Source organism: Nicotiana tomentosiformis, chromosome 6, assembly GCF_000390325.3.
Source record: "Nicotiana tomentosiformis chromosome 6, ASM39032v3, whole genome shotgun sequence".
In the NCBI taxonomy this organism is placed as follows: Eukaryota; Viridiplantae; Streptophyta; class Magnoliopsida; order Solanales; family Solanaceae; genus Nicotiana; species Nicotiana tomentosiformis.
Genome location: NC_090817.1, coordinates 103,825,295 through 103,847,581, shown reverse-complemented (window position 1 = coordinate 103,847,581; position 22,287 = coordinate 103,825,295).

The window sequence follows — 22,287 nt, the reverse complement described above, 5'->3', positions numbered from 1 at the left end:
CACAGAAGGAACTGATCATTTCCATAACTATGTTGATTTAAACCATTACTAACTGACTCAACTTCTTCCAATTTACTCTTGACTTGCCTTCGAAATAATAGTTCTACTCAAACACATAACAGACCCCAAATAACACTCATCCCGAGTGACCCAAATCATGAGACCACATCGTCTCAATACCCATCAGCCATCTCATACTTTCCTAATGCACTCAATAGTATCTCCAACTGATACACCCATTCTGAAAGACCTCCTATGAATCCAAAGTTGTTTCCTCCATCTCTCTAACATCGCGCCGCAGACCCGGTGACATTCATAGAAATACTCCAAGTCTCTTTCACACTTCGCTGCAAAACTAATTCCTTAGCCACACGACGAACTCGAAAATCCTTAGGCACCGCACTTTACTTCTTGAACCCACTAGAACCATTGTTGAGAGTCACCCACTCTGACCTAGTCCCGAGTATATAACCAAACACTGGTACTCCATTAGCATATGAACACTTCCAAAGAAGCAACCAGATAAATTCTTTTTCTTGTACATCACATCCACAAGAAGCATAAACTCTGAATCATCCCAAAATATGCACATGAATCGATAAGGCAAAATGTAGCACACATTCATCAAGTTCTTTGCATGAATTACCCTTGATGTTTTCTTTCCTTATTCACAACTAATCTACCAATGTACTGACAATCTGATATCGGCAATGGCACACAACCACGTGACCCAATCGTAGACGGTAGGCTCCCTTACTTAGATTTAAGCTACGATCACTTAAATTCATAACCCACAATGACTTCTCCTTCTCAGTCACCATGATCTTGCACCGTTAACCCGCCAAGTTTCTCAAAATCTTTTGTTAAACTTTTCATAAAACATTCTGAATTATCATCCACAATCGCACCTTCGACCTCCTAACAGTCGTACCATCGTCTTCAAGTGATCCAAGCTCACATCATAGTACATGTCTCCCGCTGGGTAGAAAGTAGAACTCTTCGTAGACACTTCATCAAAAATCACGCAACAACTAACCTGCCCAAATGAGATAGCCCAATTGTGTAATTCCATATGGACATCTTCCAATGACATTGCCTTGGTTACAACCACCACAAAATCGGTAAACCTATCTTCGAGAGGCTACAAGACATTTAGGATGTACTTCCCATCTTTCTTTCCTTATCGTGCGACATTGATTCATCTTGAGGCATAACTCTTTGAATCCCTTCCACGCATTTGTGTGCACACATGAGCGCTCGGTATCAACTGTGCATCGACGACTTGTGATTCCATAGAAAAGGTGCGAGATGTGATTTCGGTATGCTGATGATGGGCCAGTCTGAAGGACTTGAGGTCAGGTTTTGGCTGTAGCTTGAGCACAGAGATGTTGATTGTGTGAGTACGTACTTTTGGATTTGATGTCCGGTAGTGTCCCTATTAGTGGAATTGGTGGCTGGATGGTTACATGATGAGTATGATGTGACTGCGAGATGTGTTCATATGATCTGAATGTGATGAGAAGGGTTTGCTTGAGGTGTAGAAAGAACTATTTGGTGTTTGATTTCCATCTTGATTCGACGTATAGTCTCGAGTTATGGGTGTGTTGAAGGATCCTTTTCATGTTGTTTAGTTGAGGAGTGGAGTAGATTTTCATGCCGTGATATGAGTTCAGACTCAGGAAGATTAAGTGGTTGCGTAATAGTTATGACTGTGGAAGGGTACAGAAAGATGTCAGTTTGAGGTTAAGCAGATGAGTTATCTCCTGCGGGATGTCCCGAGGTTGTGTGATCCCTATGTTGTTTTGTTAAGAGTTCTCTTTTACCAGTAAATTATATGTAGTGCAATTTGAGTTTGGATCGCTTGTGGAAGTTGGCTTGACTGTTACGAGGATGAGTGCGAAATTGCAAATGATTTGAAGTATTATATGGTTTGCATTACAGGAGGTCATGAAGGATTTAGTTGAATCTCACTGCGGTATTATGGCAGTAATAGAGTATGGGCATTGTGAGTTATTGTATGTTTTGATACATGGCTTTGAGCCAAGTGGGGGAGTCTGCTATTGACGAGTTGATTGCACGATTATGTGTTATATTGGTTTTGGTTTGAAGTATACTGGTGAATCAGTTATGACTGCGGGGGTTGAGATTGAGGATGACTCAAGTAAAAAAATTTCTAGATACAGGTTGTATTACACTCTATGGGTATATGGGAATCATGGAATAATTGAGTGGTTAGTTGTGAAGGATGTAGTGTGCATGGAGTAGGAGATTGCTCGATTGCTTAGGAGTGTGGGTTACTCCCTTGGGTATTGGTGTGCTAATGGGGCACATGTCGTTCGGTCCGTTTGGTTGGTTTAATTGAGATTTGAGGAGAGTGGATTACTCTCGAGAATGGTTCTAATGAATTCAAGATTTATATGTAACAATTGGGAATCTTTAGGATGTGTAATTTGCTAGAAACTGAGATTTATATGGGAGGGTGTCAAGACTTGTGGCATTTCTATATCATTATGGATTCTACATATCATAATTAGGAAGGTGAAGGTAATGGCTTTAGATTCGCAGTAAGTCTCTTCAGAGTAAGTATTTTGGTTGTGGTACTTTTGGGATACATAAAGAGGGAATTCAGCGGCTTATAAGCCTTAGGGCGGTGTGATCCTATGCTAAAGTTCGTGGGGCAAGTTTTGGTCAAGGTTATTATTGTTCTAGCAAGGAAAGGTATCAATTCGAAGGCAACTTGGAAGGAACTCAGAGAATGAGGAGAGCTTGGTAACGAGTTGGATCAGCACGGTAACGGATGTGATTGGCTCTTTTGGTTCTTATGATGTAGTTAGTTTCTACATATGTTTCGTGGCAATGCTCTTGGGTTTTTGGCGACCTGCGTAGCTTGGTTGAGTTAGAGGGATTCAGTCCTAACGAGCTGGTTTTGTGCAAATGGGATTCAGAAAGTTCTTGATGGTTTCTACCATAGTTAGAGATGTATATTTCCTACTGGCATGAGAAACATGTGATGTATAGTGATTTTATCCTGGATGGGATCAAAAGGAAAGTTCTTGGCTAATTAAGTATGTAGTTGCTTGTGACTCGGAGTGGATTATGAGATTTTTGTACTTTTCATACGATGGCATGGTATATGCGGTGTGTTGTGTGGGATTGAGATTTGCATGAGCAAGGTCATGGTGTATTCTTAGGCAGCATGGACAGTTTCAGATGACTAGGTGAATGATATTACTATTTGGTAAGGCTGGATGAAAGTATACATTTCAGAAGGGGCAATGTATTTTGATTTGTGGATACTTCATTGGTATTGCGACACTCCTGGTTGATCGACATCTGATATTCAAATTTTGCTATGTGGCACGGAAGAATTATAGAAGTGTTCCTCGTGGGATGATCATGTATAAGAGAAGTGTTAGGCATTCAGGCGGTGGAGCTGAGATCAGATGTGGTGATTCGTGTGTTCTATTCTATGGATTTGGAGATTGGGAGTTCTCATGAGTAGATTGTTTCACGGTTGTGGACTGTGAAAATGTAGCAAAGGCTGGTCAGAGGATAGTATGTTTTGTGATTCAGTCATTGTGGACTTTCAGAGGGTTATTTATCTATTGTGGGTGATGAGAGTTGATTTGGGGTTCATTGGTAGGCCCAATATGGATGTGTGTGCTACACCGAGCCGGATTGGTTGGCTCTATACTGCTATTATTGAAGGATGTGCCATTCAGTTATTATTGAGCCTATTCGTGTTCTGAAATGGTCTGTGAGTTACTCTTCTATGCTACGAGGAGTTGTGATTTGTTGGTTATACGCACATATGGTGCGGTTCTATTTGATATTTATAGCGGAATTTGAGCAAGATGAGTATTTGGGTATTGCATGATTGATTGCGCGTTGGCTATGTTCTTTCCATATTGTGGTATTGTGTTATTTGCTCTGCGTGGTTATGGTAATGCACTTTGGGTACTTGATATCGAATTTCGCATGGTTATTGATTTTGAGCAGGGTGGCTCGAGGTATATAATATGGACCAGCGTTTGGATGGGGTCACGCGTTGTAGCGGAGTTGTATTGAGATATGATCCTTTGTGTTGGATTCATGTGTTTTGGTTCTACGGTGTATGCTAGGCTCTTAGCATGGTGTTGTTATAGTACTTGTTAAGCTGGCGGGACAGTCCTCTCGTTTGAGTCATTTTCAGGATTGAGTACATTTGGAATGTTGCTTATTGGTGTACGGATTGTGACTTTAGATTGTATGGGTGCATCATGTCACTAGAGTGGTCGTGTTGGATGAGATGAGGTCACTGGACCTAGAATGGATGCTATCGGATCTGATTGTGGTATATTTGGAAGGATAATATCGGAAGTCGGCTTAGAAATTGGCTATAATTCTTGTAGAAGGAGAGGGAGCTCCATGAATTGTTGGTATGATGAATGGTTATGAGTTTCCACGTGTTTCTTTCATCATTGGCAGTGTACGGAGGTTTTAGGATGAGGTTTGGTTTGACATGAGGTTTATTACCGGAATTTGGTTGTTTGAGCAGCTACTGTGATTAGAAATCATTGCTTCGAGTATTTGAGTTATGTGGTATATCATGCGACTGTATCTTGGGTTATGGTTGCGGCTTGGTACAACTTGTCAGACTTATACAGTGTGTAGATGCGAGATTCTGATCTTATAGAAATTGCGGATGTTGGAAATTGGATTCTAAAGTTCATGGGCTAGGTTGAATTAAGGAACTACAGTTATGTTGTATTTTCGGGCCTATATGGGATAAGGTGACGTGAGATCACCCCCGGGTATGTGCATGGTAAGGTTACACGGTGATTCGATGGCTTTTGGAACAACTCTGGGCACATTCGAGGACGAACGTATGTTTAAGTGGGGGAGGATGTAACGACCCGACCAGTCATTTTGAGCATTTGCACTTCGCTCGGTTGTTTGAGGGCATGAGTAGCTCTGTATGATGTATTTTGACTTGTGTGAATCGTCGGTTTTGGTTTTCAGGTATTTCGGAATCGAATTGGAAGAATGGTTTTCATTGTTGAAGCTTTAAATCGGTAGAGTTGACCAAGTTTGACTTTTTAGCATTTGACCTCGGTTTGGAATTTTGATGGTTCTGTTAGCTTCGTTGGGTGATTTTGAACTTAGGAGCGCGTTCGGATTGTGATTTGGAGGTCTGTGGTTGAATTTGGCTCGAAATGACGAAAGTTAAAATTTTGGAATGTTTGACCGGGAGTGGACTTTTTGATATTGGGGTCGGATTCTGATTCTGGAAGTTGGAGCAGGTTCGTAATGTCGAATGTGACTTGTGTGCAAAATTCGAGGTCAATCGGACGTGATTTGTTAGGTTTCGGCATCAGTTGTGAAAGTTGAAATTTCACAGTCCATTGAATCCGAATTGAGGTCTTATTCGTCGTTCCAATGTTGTTTTGTGTGTTTTAAGGCCTCGAGTAGGTCCGTGTGATGTTGTAGGACTTGTTGGTATGTTTGGACGGGGTCCCGAGGGGCTCGGGCGTGGTTCAGATTGATTTTGGATCATTTTTCTTCATTTTTGGTACTGTTGTGTTGTGCTGTTTTTTGGTATCTCGACTCTTCATCGCGTTAGCGTGGCAAGTGTCGCAAACGCGTAGTGCATTTGGATGGAAGCAGCAAATTGTTCTTCGCGATCGCGAAGTATGTCTCGCATTCGCGTAGAGTTGGGGCTAGTCCTCTTCGTGTTTGCGTGTGGAGGATCGCGTTCGCGTAGTGTTAAGGTTGGCAGCTGGGCATTTGAGCGTTCTTCGATGCGATCGCGTAAGGTTAGTAGCGTTTGCGAAGCTTTGGCATCAGTGTTCATCGCATTCGCGACGGTTGAATTGCGAAAGCGTAGAGTCGTTTGTGGCAGTGTGCATTTTGTTTACCGCGAACGCAATGGTTTGCTCGCGTTCGCGAAAGAGGAGGCCTGGGCAGATTATGAAGTACTCTATTTCGAGGGTTTCAACCATTTTTACATTTTGGGAGCTATGGAGCTCGGATTAAAGCGATTCTTGAAGCAATTTTCACCATATGAATTGGGATAAGTGTTCTCTACTCGGTTTTGGTTATATTCCATGAATCTATCTTCGATTTTAGCTTTTGGTTGATGAATTTTAAAGAGGAAATTTGGGGGGTTTTGGCCTAAAGTTTCAAAATATGAATTTTTGAGTTTTGAACATCGAATTGGGGTCGGATTTGAGTGAAACTAGTATGGTTTAACTCGTAATTGAATGGGTTGTTGGATTTTGTCGGGTTCCGAGGTATGGGCCCGGGTTGGGCTTTTGGCTGATTTTGGGCTTTTGATTCAAGATTTGATCTTTTTCGATCGGGATTGGTTCCTTTAGCATTGTTTGATGTATTTGAGTTGTTTTTGGTTAGTTTCGAGATGTTCGAAGGTCGGAACGCGCGGGATGGCATTTTTTAGCATCGTTTGGCTTGCTCGGCATTGGTATTGGCTTGTTCGAGATAAGTAACTCTTCTAAACTTAGTGCTGAGGGTATGAAACCCCACATTATGTGTTATGTGATTGGTATTGAGGTGACGCACATGCTAGGTGACGGGCGTGTGGGCGTGCACCCTATGAATTGGGACTCTGTTGTTCCCATGGCACTGTATACTGGCCCCTATTTTGTTGATATTTGTGTTTTCACCATGTGATAAAGTAACTGAGCCGTCAATCATGCTAGATATCATGTTTAGGCTTTATGCTGATATTGTTTGTACCCATAGTGGTCATTTCTTGCTGTCATCTCACTGATTTTCATTGATATTTCGTACTCAGTCATATTCATGCGTTCATATCATATCTTAGTCTCAGTTGTTGTTTATTGATACATCATATCATTGTTGTCAGGCTAGTTTCATGACATTGTGAGCCCATGAGTGAGACTGGAGAGATTGATGACTGAGTAAGGCTGAGAGCCTGATTATGAGTGACAAGTATTTGGATCGGGCTGCACGCTGCAGCAGTATTTGGATCGGGCTGCACGCCTCAACAGTATTTGGATCGGGCTGCATGCCGGAGCAATATTTGATCGGGCTACGCACCGCAACCGTATTTGGATCGGGATGCACGCCGAAACAATATTGGATCGGGCTGCTCGCCGCAGCAGTATTTGGATCGGGCTGCGTGCCGAAGTAGTATTTGGTCGGGCTGCACGCTGCAGTAATATAACGCTTGGGCTGAAGGAGCCCCTCCGGAGTCTGTACACCCCCAGTGAGCGCAGTCGACTATATATATATATATATATATATATATATATATATGTGGATCGGGTTGCACGCCGCAACAATTATTATACAGCGCTGAGTGATTTAGTGTGCTGAGTATTGAGCCTAGTGAGAGAGGATGCGAGTCAGTGAGATTGAGTACTCTGAGAGTGTGAGTACATGATTCATCTCTGAGATACATGGCATTTACAGGCACACATGACATACAGGCATAGAGATGCATTTTTCCTCATGATATATAATATCACGTCATTCATGACTTATTATACACATTTATATGTGGGTACAGAGAGGTATTTTATACTTGTTATTTGGAAAGAAAATGAAACATTCTTTTTTATCGTGGAAAGGATATTTAAAAATTACAGTTTTCAAACTTACTCGTACTTCTGGCATTTTCGGTAAGAGATCTGGGATTTTCTTTCACTGAGATATTTGAAAAGCATGACCATTTTCTGGAACTGTGAACGAGTTGAGTATTTTTACTTTTGGGACATCTCTTTTATACTTGCATTTATGTTGTTTTGAACTATTGTGGAATATTGGTATTGGACCGACCCGGTGTTAGCTCGTCACTGCTTTCAACCTAAGGTTAGGTCTGTTACTTACTCAATACATAGGGTCGCTTGTAGTGATACTACACTTCTGCACATTGCGTGCATATGTTGGTTGCTGTTGTTGCTGTGTTCGACGGTTGCGGGACTTGAAGATGTACTTGCGTCCCTGTTGTAGCTGCCTCTGTTGTTCGGGGTAGCCTTAGATTATAAAACTCTGTTATGTACTTTTCAAACAAACTATGTATTTATTTCATTTTCGCTTTTTAAATTCTACTCTTAGAAGCTCATGATTTGTACTACCAGTTCTTGGAAAATGTATAATATTGAGATATTTCTTTATTTAATCGCTTTATTGATGTTAATGGAATTGGTTAGAGGTTTGGCTTACCTAGCGGGTTGGGTTAGGTGCTATCACGACTAGTGGATTTGGGGTGGTGACACTATAAAGCTAATATATATATATAACAAATTTGATATGTAATATGTTTTTTGGCAAATTCAAGTAGCCGAAAAAGACAGATACAAAACGGACTTTAATGTACCCTTCAAACAATACGAATGGAACCTTATGCCTTTTGGGCTCAAGAATGCCCATTCTGAGTTTCAAAATGTCATGAACTCTAATTTTAACGATTTTAGTCATATGTCTATTGTTTATATAGATGATATTCTTATCTTTTCCAAAGATATCGATTCACATTTCAAACATCATAATACCTTCTTTAAAGTGGTAAAATTAATAGTTTAGTTGTTAGCGCTAAAAAGATAAAACTCTTTCAGACGTTTATCAGATGTTTTGGCCATGACCTGTATCAAGGTTCTTATAAATCCATTTGTGGAGCCATAGAGTTCTCTTCCAAATTTTCCAATGAAATTACGGATAAAACCCAGCTTCAAAGATTCCTAGGAAGTCTCAACTATGTACCTGACTTTATTCCTAACATCAGGCAGGTTTGTGAGCCTTTGTACAAAAGACTTAGGAAGAATCCTATCCCTTAGAGTTCTGAGCAAACACATGCAATAATCCGAATCAAAAGAACAATTCAAAACCTTACCTGTCTAGGTATTCCCAACCCAGAAGCCTTTATGATCGTAGAAACTGACGCTTCAAATATCGAATATGGAGGAATCCTTAAACAAAGAATGACCCCTGAGTCCCCTGAATAACTTGTTCGTTTTACTTCAGGAATCCGGAATTCCACTCGTAAAAATTATTCTACTATTAAAAAAAAAGTCTTGTATATAGTGCTATGTATCACCAAATTTCAAGATGATCTTATTAATAAAGAATTTTCAGTAAGAGTTGATTGTAGGCCAAAGAAATTCTTCAAAAGGATGTTAAAAATCTTGTTTCAAAACAAATATTTGCTAGATGGCAAGCTCTACTATCTAGCTTTGATTTCAAAATTGATTTCATTAAAGGAGAGGAAAACTTTTTACCTGATTTTCTAACTAGAGAATTTCTACAGGGAAAAAATAAGGCCCTTCAAACCTGACCCTTCCCTCAAAGGAAAAGAATCGAAAAATCCCCAAATGGCTAGACCATTTGAACTTTCCCCCTTTTCCCCTACCAAAACTATAGTCTCGCAAAGACCCCAAATTCCTTTTCAAAATAGGTACACAATTCTAGCTGAATACCCCAAATTACCAGCTTCAGTACCAGTCTCATCAACCAAACTGATTAATCTTAAATCAGTAAAACCATTTGAAAAAGGAGCATCATCAAGTTCCTCACTACAAACCAAAGAAAGTTACGCCATGAAGGCCCAGAAACCTTTGTTGAAGTAGTCAACCCATCATTGACTCCAAAAAAGCCGCAAGATGGCATATCTCCTTCTAAAGAAGAAATATTCGAGTTCATTACTTCTCAAGTACTGCCTTTAATGGCAATTGATAAAGAATATCAGGGTAGAAGACCTTATCAAGCCATGTTACACAGATTTTAATTACGTGGATACAGAAAATTCATACAAAATAATAAAATATTATGAGACCATCCTCATAGATACCGATTCCATAGAAGTGAAACACAACATGAATGAAAAGGATCTAGAGTATATCAATTACTCTTGGTTTACTATAAAAAAGATTTTATCTCCATTTGAATGGTTTGCAGATCATCTGCACACCCCCATAACACTATTAATGATGCACAGACCTCAGACTTACAATTGGCATGAATACAAAGCTGTCTGGTTCAACTTTTTATATCTCAGGCCAGGACATACTTGGTTTGTCAAATATTATCTCGAAGTCACCAAATCAGTTAAACCAAGATGGTTCTACGAGTGGTGGAATCTTTTCGGAGGTAACAAAATAATATTACCACAACAATTTCTCAGTAGGTTCGAAGATTTTCAGACCAAAGAAGAAATCTCATCCCTACCAAAGCATATTAAAATGTGAAAATATTTTATTCAAAAAAGAATATCCTTTATTATTAGTTGAAATTTCTCAAAAACAGAATTCGAAAGAATCAGATTCTTATCCAAAGAAATTAAAATTAGAGGCTGAACTCCCAAACAACAAACTCTCAAGCCTCATAAGAGTGTTCTACCGAATTCTACAAAGCCTTCACCATCAAAAGCAGAGCTCAGAGAAAAACTCAGACAAGCTCTACAAAATCTTGATAAATATGAAGAACAACAGATTATGCAATTAATTAAAGATGTTGCTTCTTCCGGAGGAAGTAGAAATAGAGACATGTGTAATACTAAAGAATTAGAACTTGCCTACATGGACCCTAATTATGAATAAAAGAAACGACCCTAGAGAAAAAGCAGAAGTTCAAAGAACCGGAATTGCTTTTTCCAAATGGCATTCTACTATTCTAAAAGAGATCTATTATTACCTATCATCATCAAAGACAAAAGCATCACCTACTTTATTAAAAGTAACCATCCTTCTTTTGTAATTGTCGGCCACAAAGCCATTACTTTTGTCAGCAATATTTAAGCTATCTACTTGCCATCATCCTAGAGACAACTAAAACCCCCTAGATCTATATAAGAGTTCACAAGGCAAAACTGGTGTATGGAACTCAGCATGCCCAAATGTGTACATGCCCAAAAAGAAAGAAGGTCATTACAAGCATATCCCACAATCTCAACATATTCAAAACATATATGAACTGTATATAGACAAACAATTAGAACAAGAAAATAAATAATCTGTGGGAAATTATATTAATGTGGTGGTTTTACTCGGCAAATAATTCACATTAAAATTTTTTTGTTGTCATTAAATATTAAACCCCCAAAGAACTAAATGTGTCAATGAATTAAGGGCTAAGAAGGAAGTTCTACTCAAGGTCTATGCTCCCTTTGAATCCCCCGACACTTCAAAGTTCCCAAGGGACTCAAGGCCCAAGGCAATGCTTGTGTCGGGGAGGGCAGCCCAACCTAGAGTCAAACTCCACTCCCAAATACCCTTAAGCACTAACAACATATTTTCCTTATAGGTTTAAATGCCAATGAGGCCCTTTCAATGTAAACTAAATGCTATAGCATTATTAACCAAAAAAGTATACTTTCCCTCTTAACATAAGAACATATAGTCTACATTGTATACCAAACAAACATATATCGCATGAAGCTAAAGATTTGACTTTAAAACACATACAGGTAAAGAGCAGAAGCATCATAAGCATATTACAAAGGTCTGAATATTAGAGCAGAACAATATTCCACGGAAAGGCAAAGCCATACAGTAACAACTCAACATATACAAAGGTTCTTGTTTCTGGCAAAACCTAGTGTGAACAGGTTGGTTTGCTTTTAGCACATACCTAGGTTGATACTACTATTATAACACTTTAAAAAAATCAACAATAAGAATTCAAGCAACACAACCATGACTAATCATTTACAGAGGTTATCAAAGATATCCAAGACATGATCAAATCCTTCAATAGGTCTACAAATTCACAGATTTAAACATGGAGTCCCTTAGGACTTTAACAGAGTCATACTCCTAATAGTGTTAGCTTCAAGCAAATCATCATGTTCAGATAGCATCAGTAAAGTTTCTTAAAATATTTTAGGGGGTCGGATTTTGTTTTAAAATTAACAGTAGAAAAATGACTGGAGTAGTTCTGGACAAGGTATGAAATTAGGAATTAAATAAGAACATGCAGTATTTAGTTAGCTACTTGAACACTTCAAATGCAGTAATAATTTTGTCTAGACATGGAAACTTTTCACATTCATAGAATTAGATTAAGCATGTCATGAGGAGAAAGAGTTACAGATAAAGGAAAGATATTGTATTAGAACATGTTTAACTCAAACCCAAGTCTAGGTTAGTATGTGAATATGAAAATGTTCATGCTTATGTTTTCACAATTTATCACTTGGTCATAGCAGAGCAACTAGGTCCCTTTTTAGGGAAGACTATCTTAAAAGATAAAATGCATGTTAATTTTCAAAGATCAATGATAACCCCAAAGGATTAGAGACGGGAGGTATGATACCAAGTAAGTTTTAGTTTGAGCATGCAGTTGAAGGTGTTAACTAATAAAGAAAACAATCAAGTTCAGCCTAACAAGTTATCAATCCTTATAACAAAGAAAGGGAAACATGATCATGGTTGTGTTATGAGGAAAGATCACTTAGTTTTAACAAATGTGTACAATAGGACTACTGGGAGAAGAGAATAAAGTTTAATTCAAAACAAGAGTAGGTCAACAGAAGCAACAACAACTAGACAAAATAAAAGTCCATAGTGGAAACTCAGAAATAGTTTAACAAACATAAGTAGAGAAGAGAACATATAAACACTTAGAGTTTTTGCTTAAGGTTAAAGGATAGAGGATATAAACTTAACTTCAAGACTCACAAACAATACAGATACAACAAATAAGGATAAAGGTCATTGCAGATCAATGAAAATCTATGAAGTTCATGTGAACATGAACACATAATAATTCAAACATGTAGATTGTTGGAAACTCAGGAACAAAACATCAGCATGAATCAATTAATTGTTTGATCAATCATCGATTAAAGACTGAAAAGTAGGATAAATAATTACAAGTGGATATTTGACTAACAGAACACGGACATTAACATATTGAAAACACCATAAAACAACTGCAATACTCAGAATATAACTAACATATTTGTAGCATTCAAGGGAGATAGACAAAAGAGAAGGATGATAATGTGCCAACCATTTTGAGAGCAGCTGACCAAACGAAGGCTCTTTATCAATTGCTTAAGACCCCAGACACCTCAAGTTTGAACCAACGATAATACTCAGCAAACGAAAAGAAAATAATAGTAAGAAAACCCAGGCTTTGAATTCTAAATTTCAAAGATGATTGATAGCGTTTGTGTTTGTGTGTGTGTGTTTATCTTCAGTGTTAGGTGGTTGGTCGTGTTAGGTAAGAGCATTGAAGGCTCCTATTTATAGTGGCTATTGAAGAGGACAATGAGGATTACCAGTTGGTGCAAGCAAAATCGAGTGGAAATCTAAGAGAAGGAGGTGAAAATCAGTGAGGGTTTTACCTGGGGGGGGGGGGAGGGGATTGACCGTTGAAGGTAAGGACAATCGGATAAAGCTTCAACGTCCATAGGTCATTGCAAAACCTTTGGACCTCGAATAACCATGATTAGATTCTGAGATATGCTCATGCATGCTCCGATTTGAAAGAACATAACACAAACTAGATGATTTGAACTTTCATCTTTGAGTCTAGGGTTAAGCTTTGGGGATTTCAAATTTTATCGGTGAAAGGGGAAAGGTTTAGCGAGAATCGCAGACAAATGAGACAAGATGGATGATTTCCTGATGGATTCATGACCTTGCACAAATTTATGCAAGGTTTTTGATTGATTTGAGCTTGTAAGTTTGAGAGAAAGGGGAGAGAAAGGGAAAAGTGAGGCGGCTGGGTTCGTGTTAGATGATTAGGGTTTGGGAGATAGGGGTGATCGTCTTTGAGTTTAAGATAGGGGAATAGGATCTCGGCCGATGATCTTTTTGATCAACGATCCTAATATTTTAGGATTATAACATTTTAAATGAGGGGATATGAGGGCCGTCGGATCTCTGGGATTGGACGGCGGAGATTGAGTCTTATAAGATTAAAGAAAAAATAGAAAAATGAGGATTAAATGCAGACCGTTGATAGGATAGACCAATGGTCCAGATTCATTTGTGTTTTCTTTGTGAGTGGAGATACGGGTGATGCGGTGTGATCTCATTGGTCCATAAGAGGTGACGAAGATTGCCAAGGTGGAGAGAAGGGAATCGGGTGTGGGTCAGATTTGGCTTTGGTCTTGATAATTGGGCTAAATTTTAATTAAATAATAGTCACTCTATGTTTTATTAAAGAATTACAATTATAACCCTTTAGCCTTTTGCCCTTTTGAAATTAATTTAAATAAACTTAATTATTTTCAATAAAATGTAGTAAAATTATAATTATTAAATACTACTAATTATTGCAATTAATTATTTATAAAATACTTCCTTTTTCTAAATTGTATTGCTAATTTTCGAATTTTCACATTGTAATCTAATTAACCAGAAATTAAAGAGTAAATTAATTATAGAACCTGCGTATAAAAATTATTTTAATAATCCTAAAATAGAAAATATATTTGTTATTACATAATGTCAATGCTATGTGATTAATTTAAAAGCTAATGCTTGGTTAATTTGTTAAAAAATAGATATTCATTACTGGAAAATACTTTAAAAACATTTATTGTAAATTAATAAATATAAATCAACTAATTTAAAAAGGAGAGAGTCAAAATTGACCGTCAACAGTTGTCCCTCTTTGACCGGAGATGATAGAGTTTTAGGGCAAAGAAATTAAACCAAAGCCAACTGTGTCCCGACTTCCAGGCAAGTATTGCAGGAAATGGAGATGGTATATTGCAAGATTGTGTTGAGGAAGAATCTAGAAAGATTTGAGAATGAAATTCAGGCTTTGAATTGCTTACATACCTCGGGCTTAACAAGGATCAGGCCTCATGTAGTTCTGGAGTAGGGACTTTGGTGAAGCGGCACTCGCAGGAATTGTCCCAGTATCGTATTGCGATGATACTGCGAGACGAATGATTGGTCACTCATGGTAGCTTGAATTTTGCGGCCTGATTTGAATGCCTGATTTGAATGATTCAAAGTTTTGAGCTCGCTGATCTTCTTGAACTAGGATCTTAGGCCCACTACTGGGTTGGTTGTCCCCATAGCGTTGTAGTTAGGTCTGCTGCTAAGAAAAGGTTTTATGTTGCGGTGCTTGTTCTTACAAAATGAATGAAATACACGCATACCAATATATTATAATGTAGCCTATATTAAGATGCGATGTAAATGATGCAAGAATTATGATGCCTGGCTACCAGCGAGCCGTTATTTGGGATTGGGATGATAGGATACTTGATCCTGACTCGATTTGTTAGCCGGACTGTGTACCGTTCCGCCACTGTCGGAGCATTTGAAAATTGTCTCCTCTTGTTGGGAGAGCTTGATTGGTAAAGTGTGTCTCCGCTTGTTGGGAGAGCTTTGCACTTAGAAATGTCTCCGCTTGTCGGGAGAGCTTGATTGGTAGAGTGCGTCTCTGCTTGTTGGGAGAGCTTCACACTAAAGTGTAAAGTAATCTCCGCTTGGGAGTGGTTGATTAAAACCATAATCATGCCTAAAGCTACATGAACATAACGTTAAAACATTCAAAGTAATAGAAAATAAAATAAAAGCATGCCCAAGAGATACTCTTGACTGCGAAGCTAGGTTGCGACCATCAATTGGCAGAACATCGGTGACGAGGCTTACGATTGTCTATTCTGGTGTCTGTTGCGATGGAGCGGTGATGTGAATTACTTTGTTGGCAAAGTTTGAAGTTTGCTATATATAGGGCTCTAATTGGCAAAGCCAACATTCGATTTGTACAGGGCACTTCGATTGGTTGAGCTGACGGTTTGCTATATACAGGACTTCGATTGGCGAAGCCGGCATTCGATTTGTACATGGCGCTCCAATTGATTGAGCTGACGGTTTGCTATATATAGGACATCGATTGGCGAAGCTGACGTTCGTTTTGTACAAGATGCTCAGATTATGTGAGTAGATGATTTGCTATGTACAAGTTTCCGTATCAGCTGTCTGATTCCGAGGTACCTGCAAAGGATTCAAAAGTTAGCTTTAGCTGTACCAGAAAAATTCGAGTAAAGGAGAAAGAGGAATAATTTTAGTAAAGTGGCGGATCTGTCATTTACCCCAGTGTGGTCCTAGTTCTTCCTTACTTCCTATTGACCTTGCACTCAAAAAAAGCTTCTTAGTAGGGGGAGGGGAGTTGGTTTGCGTCGACCACAGTGTCGGTTTGCCCTGGCCTTGAACATGATCATGCCATGAAGTCCGTAGATGGAATATATTACAGTATATACATATATTTTTCTCTAGAAAACATTTTGAAAATAACGTGTTTTTAAGGCAAATGCCGTCGTTTCAGATTACGACACGTTACGAAAGGCTCTCCACACGCGAGCGTATCCTCTTGAAAACTTCGTCCTCTTGATGTTGACTTATGTAACGCCTATGATAATGCAACTGCTTGCTGTTGCGACTGCGTCCTAATTTGAACTAATGCATTACAAAGATTTTCCTAGGGTTGATACCAAACCCTTTCAGGTTGCATAAACGGAATCAGGTCTGAACGTAGTTGGTGGGTTATGATCAAATATGATGAATATGACCGAGTCTGACTCAGGCAGCCCACGTATCTAAATGGAATCATGTCAAAGCATAGTTTGATTACAATAGATGCAAGATAATGAGATTGAGAATGAAAATGGTCGAGTCTGACCCAGACAGCCTACGTATCCAAATAGAATCAGGCCGGAATGTAGTTTAATTACAAAAGACGACTGAATCTGATGAGGATTGCCTACGTATTCCTTTATGAGGAAATCAAGTCGGCGTAATTCCTGAGCAACTTACAAAAATGATATTTGGTTTTTCTATTACAAGAGAAAGGGTGAGAGAAACCGAACCCTACGTGGGTTGCCTACGTATCCCTCCGTCGAAAGTCAGGTTGAACGTAGTTCTGTTACATAAAAAATCCTAACTCTATTTGTCTTCAGACATAGTACCTCTTAATTGCGTCTGAGTTGATAGGCTTCGTATGACTCTTCCATCCATTTCTGCCAAGATTAGAGCTCTACCCGATAGTGCTCGGTGAATCACGTAAGAACCTTGCCAGTTTGGTGCGAACTTCCTTTGGCTTCTTCTTGTTGGGGAACGATTTTCTACAGAACCAACTGCCCTGGTGTGAATTGGCGAGGCTTCACTTTTTTTTTTAAATGCACTGTCCATCCTGTTCTGATATAATTGACCTTGACATACTACATCTATTCTTTTCTTGTCAATGAGCATGAGTTGTTCCTGCCTGACCCGTATCCACTCTGTGTCACCCAATTTTGCCTCTTGAATGACTCTTAAGGATGATATTTTGACCTCCATGGGTATCACCGCTTTATTGTTGTATACTAACATGTACGACATTGCCCCAGTGGATGTTCTCATAGTAGTCCGATAACCCAGTAAAGCGAAGGTAGTTTCTCGTGCCATTGCATGTGATTGTCCACTATCGTTCGCAGAATTCTCTTGATATTCTTGTTGGTGGCTTCGACTGCCCTATTCATTAGGTCTGTAGGCTGCGAAATTGCGGTGAACGATTCTGAAATTCTTGCATATTTCTCTCATGAGGTCATTGTTTAGGTTAGCGACATTTTCAGTGATGATAGACTTTGGTATCCCAAATCTGCAAACATTGTTATTCTGGACAAAATCTGCCACTACCTTCTTCGTGACAACTTTATAAGTTGATTCCTCGACCCATTTGGTGAAATAGTCGATAGCTACCAAAATGAAACGATGTCTGTTTGATGTTGCGGGCTCTATAGATCCAATTACGTCCATGCCCCAAGCGACGAACGGCCAAGGTAAACCCATTACGTTTAGCTCATTTGGTGGGACCCGAATGAAATCCCCATGAATCTGGCACTGGTGACACTTCTGCATGAAGCAGATAATGTTGCTTTCCATAGTCATCCAAAAGTATCTAGCTCTCAAAATCTTCTTGGCTAATGTGAACTTATTCATGTACGGTTCGCATGCCCCTGCATGTGTTTCCTCCAATAGTCTGGTTGCTTTAGCAACGTCGACACATCTCAACAAACCTAAGTCTGGGGTCCTCCTATACAGGACTTCCCCGTTGAGTAAGACGTGGTTTGCCAGCCTCCTAAGGGCTCACTTTTGACCATTAGTAGCATTCTCCGAGTATTCCCTGGTCGCAAGGAATTTCTTGATGTCGTGGTACCATGGTTTACCATCGGGTTCTTCTTCTACATAGAAGTAATATGCATGTTGATCCCTGATCTCTACCTCAATAGGGTCAATGTAGTTCTTGTTTGGATGCTGAATCATTGACGATAGTGTTGCAAGGGCGTTGACGAACTCGTTCTGAATCCTGGGAACGTGCTTGAACTCAATCTTTGTGAATTTATTGCACAACCCTTTCACGTAGTGCAGGCACGACAGTATCTTGACATTCTTGGTGGACCATTCTCCTTGGACTTGGTGTATCAGCAAATCAGAATCTCCTATGACCAAAAGTTCTTTGATGTTCATGTCGACTGCCATTCTGATTCCAAGGATGCACGCTTCGTATTCAGCCATATTATTGGTACAAGTGAATCATATCTTTGCCGATGCTGGATAATGTTGTCCAGATTCTAAAATCAGGACTCCCCCAATTTCGACTCCTTTGAAATTTGATGCTCCATCGAAAAAGATTCTCCACCCAGGGTATGATTTTGCAATATCTCCCCTGACAAATAGTACTTCTTCATCAGGGAAATACGTGGTAAGCGGTTCGTAATCTCCATCCACTGGATTCTCGGCGAGTTAAATCTTGTCCTTTGATAGCCTTCTGAGTTATGTATACAATATCAAATTCGCTAAGGAGAATTTTCCATAGCAAGTTTTTCGATGGGCATTGGCTTCTAAAAATGTACTTGAGCAGGTCGAGCTGAGATATCAGATGCGTGGTGTACGCTCACATGTAATGCCTTAGCTTCCGAGCAATCCAAGCCAGAGCACAACAAGTGCGTTCTACCAAGGTATACTTGGCCTTGCATGGCGTGATATTCTTGCTTAAGTAGTAGATGACCTCCTCCTTTCTCCCAGTTTCATCATGATGCCCCAATACACAGCTGAAGGCATTGTCCAAGACTGACAAATAGAGTAATAATGGTTTCCCCAATTCGGGGGGAACCGATACTAGAGGATTTGAAAAATACTCTTGATTCTATAGAAGACTTTCTGGCACTGCTCTATCCATTTTATGGCGGCATCTTTCTTCAATAGCTCTAAAATGGGTTCACAGATTACCATGGACAGGGATATGAAACGATTGATGTTAATCTTCCCAAGAAACTCATGACATCCTTCTTGCTCTTTGGTGGCGGTAATTCTTGGATGGCCTTGATTTTTGATGGGTCCAGTTCTATCCCCTTCCTGCTTACGATGAAGCCCAATAGTTTTCCAGCGGGGACTCCGAACAATCACTTTGTTGGGTTCAACTTCAAACTGTACCTTCGTAGGCATTCAAAAAAATTCCTCAAGTCATCCAAATGCTCTGAGATCCTTCGAGACTTTATGATGACGTCATCCACATACACTTCAATCTCCTTATGAATCATATCGTGAAAAAGGGTCGTCATGGCCCTCATGTAGGTGGCACCGACGTTCTTGAGACCGAACGACATAATTCAATAACAATAGACTCCCCAAGGTGTGGTGAAAGCTTTCTTCTCTACATCTTCCTCGTGCATTAAGGTTTGATGGTATCTAGCGAAACTATCCACAAATGACTACAGTTCATGCTTCACACAGTTGTCGATGAGGATGTGGATGTTTGGCAGAGGGAAATCATCCTTTGGACTAGCTTTGTTGAGATCTCGGTAGTCCACACATATTTTGATATTTCTTTCCTTCTTGGGCACTGGGACGATGTTTGTCAACCAGCTTGGATAGTTGGTGACACTTACTACATTTGCCTCTATCTGTTTGGTCACTTCTTCCTTTATCCTTAGACTTAAATCAGGTTTGAACTTTCTGGGCTTCTGCTTGACAGGCGGTCTGGTAGGGTTGGTGGGCAGTCAGTGTGAGACAATGTCAGTGCTTAATCTTGTCATGTCATCATAGGACCGTGCAAACACATCGGCGTACTATTAGAGGAGCTCAATCATTTTTTCCTTCTACTCGGCTTCTAGGTGAATGTTGATTCTAGTTTCTTTTATATCTTCTTCACTTCCAAGATTGACCACTTCTGTTTTTTCCAGGTTGGGCTTTTTCTGACTTTCCAACTGCTCGATTTCCTGCGGGAGATTGTTGGGCATCATGTTCTCGTCATACTCCTCGTAATCCGAATCTTTGCGCTCAACGATTTTGTTACATGTCATAATCGTGGAACATGGTTTTTTATTGGTGTGATTACTGCAAAGAAAAAGCTAAGTATAAATGAAGCGGTAAGTGAAGTTGCAATATTTAGGAAAATGATTCTTCTTATTTCATCAAAAAGGGGGAACGTCTTAAGCGTTCACAAGAGGAAAATGACAAAAGAGTACAGACACGGTAAAGGCCTCAATTGACTGTGCTCTTTTCAAAAGAAACTTTTATAGTTCCATACTACCAAGACTCCAGGCGAACCAAAGATGGACTGGCAATCTCATTCTGCAGCTCTTCCCCTGGTTTGACATCCCTGATAGTCGGTGTCTTGATATCAGTTCCTTCACAACATTCTTCAATCATATTCACAAACAACTTTCCCATTCCATCGATGATATCATCATTGGGTACTAAACTCTATCCCGGACTTGCAACATGCTTTGGCACAAAAACCTTTTTCCCGGAGTTAACAGTGCGAGCTTTCCCTTCCGGAGGCTGATACCCTATGCCAGCCCTTACTTTCTGCCCATTAAGTTCAATTGGCTCTGTGATTCCATCTGACTTGGTTCCCAACGATGTTCCTTGCTTGTATCCATATTTCATCATCTCCCTCACAGCCATCTTGGATCTATACAGTGACTGTATTTCCAAGTTTTATTCAACCATTTCCATCTCAGTAGTCTACATGATTTCCACAGCATGGAAGGTAACTCCGTACACCCCTTCAATGAATGGTACGACATACTCCAAATAGGCGGAGTGACCCCACTCTCCATGAACCACGATCTCCTGGCATCCCCACTCAAATTTTATGCATTGATGCAAAGTAGATGGCACGACCCGTGCCATATGTATCCAGGGCCAGCCCAGCAGCAACTTGTAAGAAGAGGAGATGTTCATCACTTGAAACAACACCAAAAAATTGACCGACTTGATCTGTAAGGCTAGTTAAATTTCTCCGATAACATCTTTTTGCGAGTCATCGATTACTCTCACCCTCACGTGGCTTTCTTTGATTTCCCTCAAATGAATTACCAACTACCTTAAGGTGAAGAGCGGACAAATGTTGACTCCTGATCTGCCATTGACCAACACTCAGGACACTATTTTGTCCCCGCACTTGACTGTGATGTGAAGAGCCTTGTTGTGACTTGCACCTTCGACAGAAAGTTCGTCTCTTCTGAAGGTGATCATGTTTGCTTCGACCATTTTCCTAATTGTCGCGGCCAATGCCTCACTAGTGGTGTTACTTGGTACACTTACCCCAATTAGTACTTTCAACATGGCGTCCTCATGAATGTCGGAGCTCATTAATAGATCCATGATAGATATCTGTGCTGGAGTTTTCTTCAGATGCTCTTCCACAAAATACTCTTTGCTTGACATTCTTTTCCAAAACTCAACGGCTTATGGGTCTGTTATGTTCCTCCTTGGAATTTGTTCTCTCCCCGAATTTCCTCGATTGACATCTTCAGGGGCGTAGCATCTCCCAGACCTAGTCACACCATGGGCTGGATTAGAGTATGTCATTTTGGCCTTTCCCTTTTGTCAGTATGTCTATGGGATAGTTTTGTACTCCCGTCCTTCTTCGTCTCGAGTAGCATCGACAGGTTGCTACGGATAATGATCGGAACCTTTTGAGGAGGGATCCTTGCGGCTTCTTCATTTCCTATAGTGACAATTGTTCCCTTCAGGTCATACTCCTCGTCTAATGTGATCATGTTAGCTCCCTGGTTTCGATGATTTGGCAGTGGGTTGCGATTCATATCGGGTGGTGCCGGAGTGCACTGAATGGATCCGTTCTTGATCAGGGTTTCAATTTCATTTTTCAACTTGAAACAATCTTCAATATCGTGTCCAGGTACATTGGAATGGCACACACACCTTTTAGTGGCATCAAAATACTTGGAAGGATATTCAGGAACCCTTCCCTCGATTGGGTATATCAATCCTGCTCTTCTCAATCTTTCGAATAATTGGGCCATAGGCTCAGCAGTCGGGGTAATAAGTTCTAGGACAACTCTCTTCAAAG